At 54.5% G+C, this 13,431-nt stretch overlaps 1 pseudogene; it reads right to left on the bottom strand.

Moving 5' to 3' along the window:
• Nucleotides 1–2,964: 2,964 nt before the first annotated feature.
• On the bottom strand, nt 2,965–9,531 carry LOC148214444 (uncharacterized; annotated as a pseudogene).
• Nucleotides 9,532–13,431: the final 3,900 nt, after the last annotated feature.

Genomic DNA, 13,431 nt, shown 5'->3' with positions numbered 1-13,431 from the left:
CGTGCCTTCCTCGGCGAGAACCCTGGAGTATGCGGGCGGGCGGGCGGGCAGTGGCTTCCTCCTCCTCCCTGATTAGGCAGGCAGGGCAGACTCGAGTGGGTGCCAGCAAGTAACTTATCTCATTGGTCACTGGCACAGCTCAGCCTGTGTTCACAGAGAACTGGGGGAAAGTTTAGCAGCCACCCCAAAGCCCAGGGCAGCGCATGACTGCATATCCTGGGGGGTGGGGTGGGGGGTCGTGTGACTCACGTAGATCCCCAAGGAGGGCAACACCCAGGAGCTGCCAGCCAACAGAGCACGCCTTGGAGGCTGGCAAGGCGAGATAGCAGAACAAAAGGAAGGGGCAGGGAGAGCCAGGCCCTTGAAACCTGCCCAAATCCAGCACCCAGGAAGGGCCATATTTGCTCTCTCCGTGCAAATAAAGTCCAGCTCCATCTATTAGCTTGCTTTGCCCATTTCTTCCTCTCTGCACAAACGCATTCCGCTTCTGTTAGTGCAAGAAGGGTAAATGGTTCCACGGAGCCTGTACACACTTCTCTCTCAACCAACTTGGGAATTCCGGCCGTTTTCAGAGATTTCATTAGGCTCTGCCCAAAGCCCTTAAAGTGTGTCCTTTGCAGTTCAAAGGAGTTAAAGTGTTCCTTGAACACAACAACTCAGCCTTGCTTGCACTTTGCCTTCTCTTCAGAGGAACTCTGTCCCTGGACACACATTTCACCGAGCTATCAGAGCAAATCATGGTTGCTCGACGAGATCCTCCTCTTCCAGAAAGGAGTCTAATACTTTTTAAGGGGGGACATTGCACTTCGACCTTCTTTTACCACAGATCGTGGCACTGGGTGAATGAGAGTGTTTCTCTCTGTCCGCTCTCCTTGTGATTTTATAAACAACGGCCCACTCGGCCCAGCCTGTTGTAAACCACCAGGAGTCACCTTGGTTGAATCTGGCAGTATATAAGCTCAATCAATCACTCACTCAATCACTCTTTCTAACTTAAAAGGGCCCAGTGCTCTACCCCATCTGGGACCCTCCACTTCTGGGTCCTGTCATCTCCAGCCAACAGGATGAAGTTTTTCCCAAGCAGGATTGTCCTTAAAAAAAATCCACTTATCTAGTCTAAAGAGAACTTTTTAATGTGCTTTGGATGTCACTACTGTAAATAATCTGGTGGTTTTCCACAGCTCTCAGCCACTTCTTCGCTCACTCCAACTGCGCTTAAGTAGCCTAGGCTTCATATCTGGGAAACGTGGTCATTGCGATCTTTACCGCCATTGTAAAAACTCTTTTTATTCCTGCACTGCGTTCCTACTCTTGAACCATTTACCAAATCTAGAAATAGACCTGCCCTCTTATCTCATGACTGCTAAATTCACTAGGTTACTTTGGTGAGAGAGGGGATCAGGCAGAAGTTCAAGAATCGATTGTCTTATTACAGACTGTTTATCAGAACGTCAAGAGCAGATGATTCAGTCTGTTTATGTGCAAAAGTCACACTCCTCAGCAAAACACATTCCTTCCACACACTTACCGACATTCGGTTTTCTATCAATTTATTGAGAGGAGACATCAAGCTACCCGGATTATAATTTCCTTATTCCATGTGTTAAAGCACTGATGTTCCCTGAGCACTCAGGTTTCTAGCAATCTGTTGTAAACGTTTGCTAGAAGATCGATAATTCTGCGTTTGGATTGTTCCAACGTTTGGGGTTTCTGCTAGCAGGTCAAATAAACGTTCTAAGGTTAAAAATTAACGCGTCTCTTGTTACCTCTGTTTGTTCTTCAGAAAATCTTCCTCAGAAAAGAGTTCAGAAAGAAGGATCTGTTCTGCATTTTCTGTGGACACCCAAACCCATTCAATCCCCAGTTATCTGCACGTCCTTTTAATTCCTTTACTGCCTTGCTGTCTGGCCAGCTTCCGACTACCAGCATATTAAAGACACATTCATTGTTTGCTTTAAAATCATTTAAATCTTTCACAACTTTTGTTTTTATGTCACCAGCTTACGCTCACCTGGCCAGCCTGGCTCTCTGCACAGCCCACTTACGCGTGGTGAGCTGAAGCGTGGTTGACCCCATTTGGGGGGTTCATCCACACAAGGCTAAAAGGGGTTATGGCTCAATGTGTCACGGAAACCAGCCTTTCACAATTCCGGGCTCTGGCTCTTTAGAGTACGGTCCCCCTTGATTTTTATATGCCTTCCTCAACTGAGGGAACTGCTCGCTCTGAATTTCCACTAGAGTAATTTTAGATAATCCCAGGATACGCCCTCCAGCCAGCCCCCTCGCCACCAGTTGCCACCTCAATGGAAAGTGAAAGACACTCGGCCTATGCTCAGAGGTCTTCCAGCCCTGGCACAGATTTTCAGAGGCGCAGCTGAAAAGTGACCTGCCCTTCTCCCTTCACAGGGGCCCCCTTTCCTTCTCCTCTACCTCTGAAGCTCAACAGCTTTCCAACTTCCACAGGAGCAGCCCGGGAGGGCCCTGCGGCCGCCGGGGGTCCTCAACATGGCAGTCCCTCTGGCGCCCGGAGCTCCCCCGGCCGAGCAGCTTCCAGAGAGCAGGCCTGGGAAGGCTAGGAAGTCACCCTCAGGCGGCTCCAGGCGGCCCTGGACTACTTTTCCCACTGACCCCAACTGGCAGGAATGCTGGGGGGCTGCCCAGGGGCACCCCTGGCTGTCCATCCGTCCATCCACCTGCAGAACGCGCGCCTGGGCTTTCTTCCCTGCCTCGCTGGGTGGGTGGGTAGGACCTCGGAGGTCTTCTGGCCCAACCCTGCCTGGGCCAGGAATCCTCGGGCCGTCCCAGAAAAAGGGCTGCTTTGAAAGCCTCCACTGGCTGCGGTGGAGACCTCGGCAGGGGGCTTGGGAAGCTGAGGGAGGCCCCTGGGCGCTCTCCTCCCCGTTCCAAGCACCGCGTCTGCAAGCACGTCCAAAGCCACGTGATGTATTGCCGCGGTTGCGGGGCTTACAGAAGGGCTCCCGCCCCTTTGAAAGGCCTCTGTCCCCTGCCCTCAACGGGCAGGTAGTCTGAGCCCAGGAGAGGCGGCGGCAGCGGCGGACCCCCCAGCGCCCCGTGGACGGGGGCAGACGGCCAGGCTGGTGGGAAGCGGCACCCTTCGCCCCCTTGCAGAGCCAGCCCAGGCGCCTTCCGCTGAGCAGGAGCTTTCCTGGCAGCTTGGCACCTCCTGGCCCTGGGGCCGGACGGGGCTGTCCCCGGCCACCTCGCCGAGGAAGTCTGCCAGGCGGGAGGGCCGGGCCGGGCCGGGCCGGGCCGGAATGAGGGCTCTGAGCCAAGGGAGGGGAGCAGAGTTGGGAAAGCACCCGCAGGGAGGTCCGGCCCCTCTGCCACCGTCACCCCTTCCCACACGCGCTCCATCTGTGCCTTGCATACCTGACAGGGGGCCCTTCCTTCTCCCCCTGCCCAGCCCTCCAGGGCCCCTTCCTGCAGGTCAGGGCCATCCAACGCACCCAGCGAAGCACTGCTTTCAAAGGAGGCCAAGAGGCTGGAGACCTCGAGGGGGCCGGCCCCCTCCGGCAGCCAAAGGCTGGCTCCAGGGCAGGCCCTGGGAGTGGGCCGCTCTCCTTTGAGCCGTCCCCCATGATTTCCGCAGAGGGTCTCCAGGTGGGCGCCTGTTTCCTGGGGCACCATCTGCTTTTCCAGGATGAAAACGCCAGAGAGAGGTTTTAAGATATTCTGGGAAAAGGAGCAAGAAAAAGGCCCTCAAAGACAGAAGCGGAAATGCTGACTGATTTCCTCCATCCTGCAGTGTCCAGCTTGGCTTACTGGCTTGGGCAACCTGTTTTTCCAGGCATCTTGGCAGAACCCTACTCTTTCTGCCAGCAGCCAGCAAATCTGGCTCCCTGCATAGGTTCCTCTGGCCAGGACGGGACAGGCAAGGAGAAGCTCATTTATTTTCCCTCATAATCCTGCAACCTTTTGGAGGTGCTAGGAAGAGGATGGCTCGGGAAGGTCAACCTCCCTTCCAAGACCCGTGAGGCTGCAGAGGGAACTGGCAAAATGCGCAGGAAGACCCTTTGCAGCATCCCTCCAGGGGTCCAGCTGCCTTGGCTGCAGCGCCCAATTCAGAGGCCCTCTCAGGAGGCGCTTCCGAACGGCCGAGCAGCCGCGTGTTTGAAAAGAGCTTCTAGGCTGAGATGGGAGAAAGGAGGCAGTAACTTCTCCTGGAGACCAAAGCTCTCCCATGGAGATCAGTTTTGGACAGGGCTGGGTGTTTCCAGCTTGATGGGCTTCAGAGCTCCCGGTGCCCCAGAGCATTTCTCATAGGGGCATGCACCTAACCCACCATGACCGCCCAGCAGGTGAGGGCTGCCCCACGCAGCAGCTGCCCCGTGCCCCGTCTCCCCAAAGACTCTGATTCCAGCAGCAGCAGCACTCCGTGCAGGACGTTCACCTGCCAGCTGAAAAAGAAGGAAGGGCTTTTTCAAATTGAATCCCGTTCAGTTTTCGTCTCCTGGGTGCTCCTGCAAAACCAAGCCGCTTTGGCAGCCTCGCCTCAACGATGGCCTGGGAGAAGCAGAAAGGAGGCTCACTGAGCCGCTGGGAACCTGTTCTTTATTTTTAATCTGCTAATCAAGAAGGCTTCTAGCTGTGGAAGAAGCCCCCAGCATCCCTTCCCTGGGGCACAACGGCAGGCTTCTGGCATCATCAGCAGCCCCACCGAAGAGGCACTTCGTGGTTCACGGGGGATGGATCTGCCTTTCCCAGCTCTTCTAAAAGAGCAGAGGGGGTTCTGCAGAAGGCACACCTCCGTCCCCTGAGATAGCCTGGCAGCGCCCCAGCTATCAGAGACAATCCAGGGTTTTGGAAGACTGAAGCCGCCGATGTTGGATGTGTGCTATGATTATGACTACAGGTAGTCCTCGACTTATAATCATTCATTTAACGACCGTTCAAAGTTACAACGGTGCTGAAGAAAGTGACTTATGACTGATCCTCACACTTACGACCAATGCAGTGTCCCCTGCGGTCACGTGATCAAAATTTGGGCACTTGGCAACCAGCGTGTATTTATGACGGTTGCAACATCCCAGGGTCACATGATCACCATTGGCGACCTTACCAGCTGGCTTCTGCCAAGCAAAGTCAATGGGGGAAGCCAGATTCACTTAATGACATGATTCACTTAATGACCATGGTGATTTACTTAACAACCACAGCAAAAAAGTTCATAAAATCGGGTGCAAGTCACTTAACAACCGCATCGCTTAGCAATGGAAATTCCAGTCCCAACTGTGGTTGTAAGTCAAGGACTTAAGTATTGCCTTTGTTTGATGTTTCCCACGTCAGGTTATGCCACAAATTGCATGAAGTTGGCACTACATAAATGAAATAAAGATAATACCAAGTGGCAAAGGCCACAATGATGTTAGTGAATCTCCTGCGCAGCTCCTGTTGGTACCATTCTCTGGCCACATGAATCCCCCGGCCCCTCCGCAGGAGAGCTGGCACTGTGGGAAGAAAAACCACCCCAGGCTCAGTGTTCCTCCTGGGCCCTGAAGATGCACTGCCGCCACCCAAGCTCCTTTCGGGAAGCTCTGCCCAAACGGGGCTGAGGGAACCCCTGGTGTACATCTCCCCACATGGTCCTCTACCCTGCAAGCCGGCAAATGCGGGCCCACGGAACTCAAGTCTTTCATTACACGCTCTCGGTCTCTTTCGTAGGCAACTCCAGAACTTCTCCTTCATGCACAGCTCCATAAGGACGGAGAGGAAGCAGATCTCCATCTAAGGTTTCTCTAAGCACAGCGGATTGCTGTTTGTTTCCCAGCCTCAAATATGCTTCCGTTTCAAAATGGGGTTTGGAACAAGCACCTGTTCCCTTAACATATTGAAGAATTTGGGGGGGCCCTATTAGAAGACTGACAATGGAAGATATGGGTGGTCGGTGTAAGTGACTGGAGTCACACACTGCACTAAGTCCTAGTTTGTTTTATCATGGTTTGATACAAACACCATTGGCTAGGTTCACACAACATCTTGGTACACAATAAATGGATGAATATATAAATAAATGCAATTTGATTTACCTGCTTGGAGTGCTTTGTGAAAGAGCACAGGACTTCCCCAAAAAACTAAGGTGAGTGGAACTAAGCTCGAAGTATAACACGCATTTTCCAGGACCCACACCAATCCTTGGTGAGAACTGCAGCTGCGATAAGAGGAACAGCATAGCTAATTAAAAACCAAACGAACCGAGGCCAACTTTTCTGTTTGCTTAGGTTCCACGTAGTTTTCACGCCACTGAATTTTGGCCCGGGAGGTGGCAGGAGAGGGGTCAAGAGGGGCAGCAGGAAGCAGGTTCTTGCAAGGTATTAAGGAGCAGCAGAAGCCGGAGGCGAGTAGGGTGCTCCAGACGCTGGCCTGCAGCCCAGAGGTGGCCAGATGGGGATGCAGCTCGCATTGAGAAAGCAACCTGGCTGACCGGGTGAGAAGCCGGATCCTGCGGGGGAGATTCCGCTGCATCCCTCTTTTCAGAACCTAAGGAGCTCCCACTCTTGGACGGCAGCAGCCCATTCCCCCCCACCCCACTCACTGGAACCCTTTGTTCTGCCCAGGAACAAACCGCTATTTTCTCATTCATATTCCACTCCCTGATACGTGCGGTTGATACTTCCTGGTCCAGTGACGGCTCGCTCTCACCACCCAGGTGCCATTTTTAAAGATCGCTCATTCAGAAGGTGAAAGAAGGGAGGCTTATTCCGCGTCCAGTGGCATCATCAGGTGCAAAAGTCCAAGTAGGCACTGAATGGCTGGCACCCCCCAGCAGAGGAGGTAGAAGGGGTCAAGGACCCAGTCGAAGAACAAGAAAAGAAGGGCAGCCCCGCTGGGCCACTTCAGGAGGGCCTGTGTCGGCTTCCACCTCCGGCAGTGGCTGCAAAGACGGGTTCAGATGGAGGCTCCCTGCAAGTGGGGAGTGCTGAAGAACAGCAAGGGGGCTTGATTGGCATGGGAGCGCTCCTCAGTGCCTGGCACAACTGAGCCCCCCCCGTACTGGGGACTGCTTTCAGCCCCAAGGGCCCCACTGGAGCACCCCCCCTCCTGTCACCCACTCAGGGTCTCCGCAATGACGGCAGCTGCAGAGCACCCAACTGGGATGCAGCGGCAGGGGGTTCCCCTCATACCTGTGGCTGGTGGGGCTCCGAAGCAGCAAGGCAGCCTCCAAGGAGCAGCAGAGGGGGCCCAGAAGCGGGAGGAGAACCCAAACTGCCCCCAGACCTGGAGGAAGAGAAGTGAACGTTGGGGGCAGGGGGGAGAGGATGAGTGCCGGACTGGCCTTGCCGTGAGGAAGGGGGGAGCGGCTGCCTCGTTTGGTGCATATAAGAGCGCCAAATTGCTCCCTCTTCTTGCGGTTTTTAACTGCCAGTATCCAGAAGTACATGAGGGGGATGTCTTTTGCAGAAACCATCCTGGCTGCCCTTTAGTGGCTCCTAAATGGGGGGGGGGGATGCTGGGCCCCGGCAGCAAAATATCCCGGGAAGACAGGGGAAAGCTGGGGGTCAGGTGGCTCTGGCTCTTCTTTCGGCTGAGCCAATTCCCAGCATTCTGACAGGCCCCGCGGTCTCCGGTCCTTGCAAGGCAAGCGCCTGCACTGAAGTAGCCTGGCAGAGGGGAGGCACCATCCCCAAAGGAGAGCCAGCCAGAGCAGAGGGCGGGCGAGGATCCCTGCAAGGAGGGAGAGCCGGTTAGGATCCCTGCCAGGGCTCAATTGTTTCGCACTGATGGCCTCAGCAAGCCTTTGACATTGCAGGGAAATGACTGTCGTGGGGGGAGGAGGGAAACTGAGAGCAGTGGGGTTATTTACGAGGCAGAAGTCATGCTTGGCCTTTGTACCAGGGGTTAGATTTAAAAAAATAAGCAAAGCCGGTACAAAAACATAAAAGTGATTTCATTTAAATATAAGTACAATTAAATTAATTAAACATGGTTAAAATAATTACTCTATATTTATGGAATAATTTTCTCTTTCTGCCACATTCAGAGTTGCAACTGAAGAGCAATTTTGGAAGGTCGGAGGGGGGAGGTCACCACTAGTTTCCAGTGGGGCTTGGAGGGTGGGGGGAAGCTTTTTCTCTAGCCGGCCTGTTTGGCGCCAGGTGCCTTGGTCATGCCTTTGGAAGCCGGGAGAGAGCCTCTGAGCACTTGCAGAGCGCATTATCCTCCATCCCCGTGCTGCAAAGAGGAGGCCTGCAAGAGGCACCCAGCTCTCCCCTCTCACAGCTACCTCCAGAAGTCCCCAATTTGGGGTGCAGCACAGCTGGGGAGGACTCCTGGTTCATTTTCTGCCCCTTCCTTGGCTCGGCTGGGCGAGCGAGGGAGGCGCCCCCTTTGCTCCTGCGCCCTTCCTCGGCGCACCCGGCCGGGCAGGGCAAGAGGTGGCTGAGCTGCTACCAGGAGGGCGACGCGGCCACGGCCGGCTGCTGCTTTTCCGGGGCCTCCGGCCCGGCCGCCTCCTCACCCGCCATGCCCGGGAAGCTGCCCAGGAGCGCGGCTGTCCGGAGCGCCCTGCTCGGCGCCCAGCAGCGGCCGGCGGAGACCCGGCAAGAGCCGCTGCAGCGGTGGCGCCGGTGCCTGCGAGCGCGCTCCGCAGCGCGGCCGGGGGGCGCAGCAGCCCCGCCGAGCTCGCCTCCGGGCGGCGCGCAGCACAAGCCGAGCGTCCGCGGCGAGGCCATTGGGTGCGTGCGCGGCCGGCCGGCGCTTCTCCAGCCAAGAGTCAGTCGCTGCAGCTCCGGAGCGTTCTTGGCCCGGCTGGCCCGGCTCGGCTCGGCCCGGCTGGCGGTGGAGGCTTTCGCAGGGCCGGGACAGCTACTGGCCCCTTGAGTCAAGGGCTGCTGAGAGGGCGCAGGACTCCTGAGGGCAGACACTCTGCCTCTTTTAACGGGACTCCTGCCTCGCGTTTCGTGGCTGGGAACGATGGTACTTGCAGTCACGTGGGGCCACAAGGTGGGGGGCTGAACTAGGACAATCGGCCCCGCTGGGTGGGCGTGGCTTGGTAGGATCCGGCCTCTGCCCAGAGTTCGATCCGCTGGTTAATAGGAGCGATGCGCTCCGCACCGCGCTTCGCCTGCTCTCAATGTAACTAATTATTACTGGGATAATTAAATTTAATGCAGTAATTTGTTATCTAAATGTCTCTAATAGAGGCAATTAAAATGGCGAAGAAATGGGTTCTGGTGTGACTAATGCAAGGGGGGCCCCGCGCCAAAACTTGGAAGAGGTGCAGCCGGTACCTCCCCGGGAGGTAGGCTGCGGAGTGAGGGCCAGGGGGAAGCCGAAGGGGGGCGGCCCGTCGAAAAGGGCGGACAAGCCTTCCCGGCCACTTTCGATCCGGAGCGAAGCCTGCTTGGGCGGAGAGGTTACTAAGATGGTGCAGGTGACCTCATGCAAGCTGTGCAAAGGATGACGACATCCTTTGTGTAATCTGGGTGATGACATCACGATGTGTGTGGCGTCATTATGGCTCACCTGATGCTGAGATTCTGCCGCCATGAAGCGCTGGCTGTGTTCATGCATTTAGGTACCTGAGCCAGTGGAGTCCGGGGGGAAAGGCTACATTCACACGCCACATGAAGCTGTGCAAGCCGCATTAGGGCTTAGCCGAAGGTGGGAGTGTTGTCACTAGCTGTAGCCACAAATATGTCGTTGCTTTCATTTTTGGATCTTCAGGAGAGTGGCTACTTTGGCAATGTCCCTCCGGGCTGAGTTGCCTTCCCTGGGGGTGGGGGGGGGTTTGCTTTGGACACCACCACCCTCACCCACAGGCCCCCTCATCTGCGTTTGGCCTTCCCTGGCCTTGATGTGGTCGAACTAGCCACCTTCCCAGAGTTTTTAGCAACAGTGGGATCCAGCGGGAAACACACACAGTCTCGTCAGTTTCTCTGAATGTGGCTTTTAACTTTTTTGCAGCACCAAGTTTGCTTTCAATTACACATTAAATATTTCTCCCTTTTGCAGTGTTTGTTTTGGAATCAGGGCAGTTCACGGGGATGAAGTTCCCTAGAAATGAGTTCACAAGACTACTTGAAAGCAGGGACGTTTGTTGTTTCAGATCGGAACTCCTACCTTCCACCCCGGAAAATGCGCAGAAGCTGGATATATCCTCGTGGGTGAAAAGCGGAGGAGTTGTTTTGCCACATTGGAAAGCTTTGGGGGCAGCAAGCAAAAAACTTTGACCTTCTTTCTAGTCACTGATCTATAGTCAGTAAATTTATCTTCCACGTTTTCTCCACAAGTCCAGGACAGCCTAAGGAGCATTGCTGTCCCATTTCTACCCCCACAACTGAGGCAGGTGGGCCTGAAAGAGACTGCCTGAAGGACAGACGTGAGCAGGGGGTCCCCTCCAGCCCTAATTCAGCTTCTCAGCCAGGGCACACAGAGGAACCCCCGCCCCATTTGGAAGTTCTCAAGATCTCAAACTCCCAGGCCTTGAGGATCAAAGCCAGAAGGGAAGGTCAAATCCTGCTCTCCCTCCTGAATACTTAGAAAGGGGAGATGTGGACCGAGCCATTCTCTCCCCCACCCCACCCCACCCCACCCCACCCCACCCCACCCCTTTTTTTGTTGTTGTGAACAGTGCAAAAGAGGAGCCATAGCTTTAAGCTGTTTCAAGGAGAAAATGTTGAGGAGGGGCCAGTCGCCTTTTAAATAGTCTCCTTTCCATACCAACACCTTAATCTTGATACTCTGCGTGGCCCAGGAGGTGCTAAGCTGCATCAGGTTGATTTTCAGCTGAGAGTGTCATTCATTTAAGAGCAAGATGGCTGTAAAGCCACCTTGATTAATGAAGCTAATTAGGCTGAGGTTGTTTGGGAGGGGGTGAGTGAAGCTTTCAAATTAACCAGTTGGATTTGGCTCCATTCCAATCTGGTTCTGGAACAGAGATCGTTTTGGTGGGCTAGGAGTGGGAGGAGGGGGTGGGAGGAGTTGCCACCCAGTTCATTTCCTTAAACAGTCTTCAGCACCGTTAGGGTAGGTTGGGGAAAGAGCTTCTTCATCCCAGAAGAAGCTGTTGCCAAGAGATTGCTATTCTTGGCCTGCTGTGACTGTCCTCCCTGGGTTGCTGATAGGTTAACTCAGGCTGGCAGGCATAGGGAAAGCCTTGTCAGTGGTGGCCCCACCGTGCTGGAACTCTCCACAAAGGGAATTGTCTTGGTCCTGTTCTTACAAATGCTTAAATGGACTTTAAAAATCTGACTGTGGACAGGCATTTATGATCAAAGTAAATTTGGCTATAGGTTCTAAAAATTCTCTCGGTGTGCGCACATGCGTGCATTGTTTTAGATTGGGGGTGCTTTGCTTCTTGGGGTTCTGTGCCAGCGGCGGGCATGGCAAGATCCTGAAATGAGCAGCGCTCAGGGGTTGCATCCATAACTCACTGGCTGTGCTTACTGAGACAAAAGCTAAATAAATTGGATGGGTTCCCATGAGGCGTTGAGGACGTTAAGCAAATGCGTGGCGTGAACCCAGTCATTCCCCTTCTGTATTCTTCTGTTGCCTTGCCTGTCTTTCGCCCCAATGTCCCCCAAATGATAGCCTTTGGAACCACCTACAAAAGCAGGACGCTTTGCTTAGGCCAACAGCCATGGGCTGGAGTTGACTAGAGAGGGGTTGAAGCAAGAGGGGCTGGACAGAGAGGCACAAGCCCGATGCAGTGCTGAGGTTGGGGTGCTCCAAAAGGGTGCTGCCAGAGCAGAAGGCTCAGGGCTCAGCCTGAAGCTTTAGGGGGCCAGCAGCCAACAGGCACAGAAGGTTTCTGGGACACTTCTGAGATTCAGACATCCTAAACACCATCTTCATGCTTGCTTGCTTGAGCAACAGGCCCCGATTCGTTATGCAGCAGGAACAAAGGGAACAGCCATTTCCCGGGGGGCCAAATTGCGCGTCTTAATCCTGTGTCAACTCTGGAGCAAAAGCAGCCAGGAGGCCTCGATCTTAGTCACCAGTGCTGGGGCACGCAGCTCCCTTCCTCCAGAGTGAAGGGGGACAAGATAAAAATGCTTGTTTGGAATGTGCAGCTGATGCCAGCCATAAAGTGGCCCTTGGGTCAGGACAGCCCAGTGGCTCATGGGCTCAGGCAGCTTCTGCGCCGTTCCAGAACAACATTCTGCAGCCACAGCAAAACTCCGTCCCAGGTGCTGAGTGAAAAGAAACGGACCCTTCACCCCGTCTTTTGGAAAGCAAGGTGACCCTGAGATTCTGCCGAGGGAGCCAGGCTGGAGCTCGAACTGATATGCAGGGTGAAAGCATGTGTGCCTCAAAGAGAAGGTCACGCCCATGTGATGTGCTGATTAATTGGAAATAAAGTTTGCTCCCCCCTCCTTTTCATGTGCTCAGTCATTAATGCCGATCACAATTCCTAGGCTGCCCTAAAAATGGCTTGAATAGCTAGAGAAAGCCCAGGCAGTTCCCTCTCCATCCAGATCTGGAGACGATTAAAGGTTGTTAAGGTAACCAATTTGGGGAACGTGATCCTGGGCATACAGCTCCTGCCCGTGCACACAGACCCACATGCACACACAGATGCACAATCTCTGCAGAAGGGGAAGGAGCAAAAGACACACGGGGAGGAGGTTGACTGAGCCAGCATCCTGCAAACACTCTGGTTGCCATGGCAAAGAATCCTGGATGGCACGTCTGGTCTCCGTCCATGTTGGGGTTGACTGGTTATGTCTTCTCCTGGGAAGCAGCACCCCCCACTGTGCCATCTAGCGGGAGACTCCCAGGTGGAGGTAGAAGCTGTGGCTGAGGTGGGAGATGCCTCACTGTATCATGGGGAGGGGTCCACAGGGGTAGAGAGCCTTACTGGTCGCCCTCCAGCTGATGCCGGATTACAGCTTCTAGCATCCTTCGCTAGCTGTATGGTAACATCTGTCCAGCTGCTGAAAGAAACACCAGGAACACAGATACAATTTTACATGCTAAGTATAATGACCTTATAACAGCAGAAGGGGGACTTTGGGTGGCAAGGCGCTTTGCTGTGCTTAGTGATACTTTATTACAAGCATTTTTATGCTGCTGCTGTTGAGGAAGACCCTGGACAGCAGCCCATTTTAGCCCTGAATGGCCCTCTGCTTTCACCCCAGAAAAAAAAGGACGACATTCAAGGAAGGGGGGCACTGAAGGCAGGAGGCAGGTGGGATCAAAAGTCCTCTTCAGCCAGCGGGCGCTTGGGAAGATGCTCTGAGAGGCCAAAGCAGCGGGGCAGCAGGAAATGGGCCAAGCAGGGTCTGGCAGCACCTTTTCTGGCCGGCCAGTGGAAGGTGCTGTGAGTCTCTAATCTTTGTCTCCGGTGGACCAGCACGGTTCTCCTCCTTCAGACCTGAGTCATGTCTCGTAGCGGGGGCCTCCTTGCTAAGGCTGCAGTGGCCGGGGCCATTCAGGAACAATCCCCCTTGGGGCTGGGAAGTGGACCGT

This window comes from Python bivittatus, unplaced genomic scaffold (genome assembly GCF_059951505.1).
Source record: "Python bivittatus isolate LINGU-HERP-01145 unplaced genomic scaffold, Pbiv_v1 ctg000670_np1212, whole genome shotgun sequence".
Taxonomy (NCBI): Eukaryota; Metazoa; Chordata; class Lepidosauria; order Squamata; family Pythonidae; genus Python; species Python bivittatus.
Note: the sequence above shows the minus strand (reverse complement) of the source record. Positions and strands in the feature narration are given on the sequence as shown.